General features: G+C 46.1%; 1 protein-coding gene across 6 annotated transcripts in view; it reads left to right on the top strand.

The window, feature by feature from the left end:
- The first annotated feature begins 5,662 nt into the window (after positions 1-5,662).
- The window catches only part of PTPN20 (protein tyrosine phosphatase non-receptor type 20), a 68,122-nt gene continuing 67,784 nt past the window's right edge, over positions 5,663-6,000 (top strand). For 2 of the 6 annotated variants that reach the window (XM_084793906.1, XM_084793904.1), the window contains exon 1: positions 5,666-5,757. The gene's annotated coding sequence lies outside the window, so the exon portion shown is untranslated. Of the gene's footprint in view, positions 5,758-5,889; positions 5,905-6,000 lie in introns of those variants that run through there. The other 4 variants (XM_084793903.1, XM_084793901.1, XM_084793905.1 and 1 more) reach the window with 4 other exon arrangements.

Below are 6,000 nucleotides of genomic sequence, written 5' to 3'. Positions count from 1 at the left end.
TGTGCTGCACACACTGATAACTGGGGGTGCAACAGTAGGAGGGTGTGGATGTGAGCATATGTGGGCACAGCTGAGGGGCACAGGAAAAACAGGAGAGGAAATGATGGATGCCCTGAGCCCTCTGCTTTTTTATTAGACTTATCCATGGCCCTCCCCTCTGATAACAGGCTGTTCAAGATCAACAGGCTCCTAATATCTTTCTGAATCTACTCTCAACAGCACTGGAGATAGATAGGGTTTTTTTTTGTTGGTTTTTTGTTTTTTTGTTTTTTTGCATTTTGCATTTTGCCATCCTTTTTCCTGTCTGGGTGTGCCTGGCTTCAGAGAAGCCTGGGTGGCTTCAGAGAAGCCTGGATGGCTTCAGAAAAATGTCCCTTCGTAGTGGTGATAGAATGAACCATTGCATTTAGTTTAGGGAACATATAGATAATGGGGGCGGTGTTGGAAAGTTCCTCCATGAGTCTACAGAGGAAGTTCACAAGTAGTTATTTATGCACTCCACTGGGTAGATTCTGATGGCCTTTCCAGGACCCCAAGAGTGGAACCAATCTTAAGAGTCAGCCAAAAGAAAACAGTGTTATGGATGCCAGAGTAGGAAGATGGAGAGAACATCTTCTGATGTGACTGAGCTTCTGAGCCACCTGTCTAGGAGTCCTGCAGTGGGTGCTGGAGATCTTATGGTGACACCCTGCAAGGGTTAATTAACTGCAATGGGTGGAGGTTCTGTGCCGTCACACAGGCAATGAAGTTGGACGTGGTGATTTCCTGCAGGAAAATCCCTGAGAAACCAATAAGTATCTTTTATGCAGCTCACCTACTGAGCTCTTTGCAGAGGTGCCAGCACCTGAGTCTGGTAGGCGGGGCATACGTGTAAAGCTGGGTGAGAAAGGAGGAGACTACGGTGCTCCTTTTCCTAGGCAGGAAAACAGAATGGAAGTCAGAGTGAGCCTTATGCTGAAATGGGACTGTCCTGGGTGCTCCACATTGTGGGCCAGCCCAAGGCTTTGACATGCAAGAGCCCGGGGGGGGGGGGGGGGGAAGACGCAAGGATAAGTTCGAATGACATTGGAAGGACACAAAGACGTTTCACTCTATTAAGTTCAAATAATAAGATATAATAGCGTGGCAGCATCTGTATTTTTTTTTCTATGAAACACAGGCTTGGCTCTGAACAGGTAGTAACACATAGGACCAAAAGCCATGAGTCCAGCTTGTTTCTTGGAGCCTGGCAGTCTGCATTTAGTATATAGTAAATATGTAGAACTGGGTGTGGGTATGCAAGAGTTTTAGCAGCTCTCTCCAGGCAAAGCCTACAGTTCCTCTCCTTGAGGTGTCGCTTGCAGAGCAAGGGGGACATTGAAGCTGTAGATGGGTTAGCAGCCACCTATTGGAACAATCATTTTATGTTTGCGGGGTACCTGCTGTGTGCCGGCCTCAGGGACTAGGCATCCAGAAATTCATGGCTAAGGTAAGTGTATGGCCTTCTGCTCTTTAAATAAAATGATTTTCGGTCTCCACTGGGACTTTTATTGGGCTTAGACTTGGCTCAATTTCTTTTTATAGAGTCTTTTATGGCAAGTGTCTCAGGCAGCAGCAAGAAAGCAGCACGCAGAGAGGCCACACAGCTTCTTTCCAGCTCACGGTTGTCATCAACTCACATTTAGTTCCGGCTGGGAAGAAAACCATCCCAAAATAAACTGGGCAGCCAAGCAGAGTCCTGCACCAGAGGTGCTGTGGAGGGCGGATGTCACTCAAGGGGTTATTCTGTTTCTGTCACTGTTTCTTCTTTTTTTCTTCTCCTTTGGCAGGCTCCCACACTGGCCTGAAATTTGCCTTGAACTAAGTCTCTCTCTCTCTCTCTCTCTCTCTCTCTCTCTCTCTCTCTCTCTCTCTCTCTCTCTTTCTCTCTGCATGTGTGTACATTGTGAGGCGTTTGTATGATATATGTTGATGTTGTATGTGATTGTTAATGTAAGTGTTCCCACATGATGTGTGTGTGGCTGGTTGTAAACAAGTATGTACACACATGTAGACGACAGAGGTAGATGTCAGATCACTCTGTCTGTCTGTCTGTCTGTCTGTCTATCTGCTATCCATCCATCCATCCATCCATCCATCCATCTATATTTATGTATTTATTTGAGACCAGGTCTCTCCCTAAGCCTGAAGCTTATCTACTGGGCCAGGCTGGCAGGAATAAGCTTCTGGTATCCACCAGTTTCACACCCCCTCTCCTAGAGTTAGTGTTATAGACATGAGCCACTGTGCCCGGCTTTTTACTTGCATTCTGAGGATCTGAACCCAGGTCCTCATACTTTTAATGGCATGAACTTTACTAACCGAATCACCTCCCCAGCTTGCCTACAAACTTTTGATCCTCCTGCCTCAGGCTCCTGAATGCAGGCTTTCAAGAGGTATGTATCACCATGCTTAGGCTTCTGTCACTATTTCTTTTTTTATTATCTGCTTTTCCAGGCTCTAAGCCTTGATGGGAAGTGCTGAACTTGAGCTTAAGCCTGGGCCTTGGAGACTATAAAGAAGTAACTTTGCCAGCTCTGGACTTTTGGCTCAGTTAATGGCACCAGGCATGGGTTTCGTCTTGTGATACAGGCTTTAAATTTACCAATCTGAAAGCAGTTCTATTGTTCTGCTGAACGGACATAGTGACCAACTGATCTTTAAGTTCTTGTCTTTATAGCCATAGATTAGTGTGTATCTCTCATTGTTATCAGACAAAGTTTGTTTGTTTTTTTCAGTAGGTGGCAATTGATACAGAGACCACAATTGGTCACACACAGAGAATAAAAGGCAATAGAGTGCTCAGTTCTAAATGGAATATTTGTATCATATCCTTGTCCTCAAGGCTTAGGGATCATCCAGGAGGGGGAGGGAGGCGGAAAGATTGCAAGTGTCAGAGGAACTAGATTCCTGTAGCAAAACAGTATTTTCTGGATATGACAGTGTAGCTGTGCTTACATAAATTCACACAGGGTGTGATGGCATAAGTAAGATCTGCACAAGACCGAGCCAGCCAAAATCCCAGCATAGATGGGCACATGAAGAAGCTATTGGCAACTTATGGTTGGAGGGAGGGCTGTTAGTTTTCTTCAAGGATGGCGACCCTCAGAGACTGCTTGTGCTCCAAACATGTGTCTACACCCATGCAAATACAAACAGCACTAAATAGACTCGGTGGGTATTAAAAAGAAATAAGAGTGAACGCATGAAGTTGAAAAGGGAAGTGATGAGAATAAAGGAGAAATTTCTGGAGAGGAAAAATGGGTAGATTCATAATTATATGCATACATGAATATACATGAATATTAAATAAAATATATTTAAACACAAAATAACTTAGGATCTTGTCCTGGGTCTGGGTATCTGCTAAGGTCCTTTCTAAGCCTTAGCTTGGAATGAGAGGCCATTTTAGCAACCAGTTCTTGCACTTGTAGGGAGTGAGTGGATGAACTTAGTCTTTAGAGGCTTTCCCAGTGGCATTCTTGGTACCCAGATTAGGGTCAGGGATGGCAAAGCCAGATTTCAGAACCAGTATTACCTCCTTGGCCTGATTACTGCTGTCTTTCAGCTCAACTTCTCCCATGTTATGGTTTGGATGATTGTTCCCAACCAAGCGAGCAAGCAAGCAAGCAACCAACCAACCAACCAACCACCAAGATCCCTTAATCAGAACACAAACCCCCATGCTGGAATCTGAGCGACACCAGGCCCTGGGTAGGATCCTCACAGGTAGAGCTGATGGCACAGTAGAACAGGGGATTGCTGCCTTTCTTTCTTTATCTTTTGCCTTCTGCCAGGTGATGAAACAGTGTATTTCTTTTCTGGAGTACACAGTATGAAGGTCCTTGGCAGGTTCTGGCTCCCTGATTTTTGACTTTCTGCTCTCTAGAACTATAAGAACTGGTTGACATTCTTTATAAATTACATAAACTATCCACAGTTTATTTTATTTTATTAATTTATTTATATTACATCTCAATGGTTATGCCCTCCCTTGTATCCTCCCATTCCTCCCTCCTTCCCATTTTCCCCTTACTCTATCCACAGTTTTGATTTAAAAACATTTTTTAGTTACCTATGGTCCAAAAAATGTTTAATGGAAAAATCTCTCCAAATAATTTATAGGTTTAGCATTACAATTCTCAGTATGGTAAAAGCCCAGCCTCTTCTACTCCATATGCCTGGGCCATGAATAATTCCCTTGTCAACTGTATCCACACAGTAGATGCTACCCACCCATTGGTCAATTAATATACTTGGTTTTCAGATCAACTGTCATGATATCTCAGGGCTTTGTTCTAAAACTCTTATTAATAATGGCTTCAGAATGGAAGAGTAGCGATGGTGGTAGTTTTATTACAACAAAATTATTATAAATTTTCTACCTTATTATAAATATTGTCAACTATATCTGTGTTTCATTTATAAATTAAGCTTCTTAATATTTCTGCATATGCAGAAAGAAGAGTATATACGGGTCTCGTGCATCTATGTTGGTTCTTGGAAAGCATTCCATGGACGGAGTCTACTGTGCTCGGCCTCAGATATTTTCTTATAGCACCAAAATTAATAGGCTGGTGGGATCTGAGGAACAGAAGGCCAAGGTTGAAAGGGGACGTGGAAGGACAGACCCAGACAGGCAAAGCCGAGACCTGGGCTGGTAGACTAGAGAGTGGGACCAGGCCTGCACTGGGGAACAAGGGACTGGGGATGTGGTAGGAAGCCCTGTGAGGAACCTTGGTAACCAGGTTCTTGGCATCTGTTTGGGGATCATGTCTGGTCCATGAAGGGATCCAGCCCGACTCTCAGCAGGACCTACAGGAGTTAGCAGTGGGTTTGCTGTTTAGAGAGAAGCAGAAAGTAAAGATAGGGAAGTGAGTACGGCAGGACTCTGGCCAGGCACTGCGGCGGAATGATTCTGTCTTCTTCTCTCAACCAACACCCAAAGTTCTGTCTCCTTTTAAACTCTGACACAAAGGTTGGAAGGTTTCCTGGGTGGCCTGTTCTCTGGAAGCGAAGTAAGATTTGCTTATGGTCTGGCCTGAAAGACGCTTCATGCTACCGATAGTTGGGGGAACAGAAGGTTTAGAAGGTCACCAATGAGGAGAGGGTATCTCTGAGCCCTGAAGCCTAGAACAGGAAACTCACCGCTCTGTAAAGGGTAGCTCTTATTATTGAGCTACACGGCAGCGCCAACATATGGCTTCCTTCCTGGACAAGCATGAAAAGCTGCGGCCAAGTGAAGCACACACATCTTGTTTTAATTTCAAGGAAACCGGACCAAATGGTTAGTTGTGTAGTCATGAAGATAGAAAAAGAATTCTAGCCTCACACTTTCCGGCAATGTCTTGAGTTCCTTTACTCTGACTGCTCTAGCTGAAACTGTCTCAACTGAAGCCATCAGTTGACTTCCTGCTCTGGTGGCTCACACTCTAGCGACTTCTTTTGTACTAATCTCACTCCCTTGGGACTCAGCAGACGCCTTAGAGACTGCTCCAACCGCGGTGTGCTTTAAGAGCCTGGCCTGTGAGCTGGAACTTACCTGCGGGACACACAGTGGGCGCTGAAGTTCCTCGGAAGACCAGCAGGGGGAAGCACTGCCCGCCCCGAACAACAGGCTCACCCTGGCCCAGGATAAGACGGCAGTGCGCAGGCTCGTGGGAGTCTCCAGGACACAAGTCGAGGCTCTGGCGCGAACCTCCTGGTGAGGCAGTTGGGGCCGTGGGCCGACAGGCCCAGGTGAGGAGGAGAGGTGTGCCAGGTCAGGGGGTGCTGAGGCGAGAGGGGGCGTCCTTCGTCTGCCTCTCAGGGAGGAGTAGGGGCTATTGGTGAGCAGAGGCCTCGAGCACAGGCCTGTAGAGTGAGCCTGACCTTGGGGGCTGGAGGGTAGGACTCTGCCTAGCTCAGGGTGACGGGTGTCGGGGTGACAGGTGTGGCCCTCAGTCCTGGCTGTGTTGTAGAGCAAGACTTGGAAGTCCTGCT

The sequence above is a fragment of the Acomys minous genome (assembly GCF_964271855.1).
Source record: "Acomys minous genome assembly, chromosome: 9".
Classification (NCBI taxonomy): Eukaryota; Metazoa; Chordata; class Mammalia; order Rodentia; family Muridae; genus Acomys; species Acomys minous.
The sequence above is the reverse complement of the archived record's forward strand: the minus strand, read 5'-3'. Positions and strand labels throughout refer to the sequence as shown.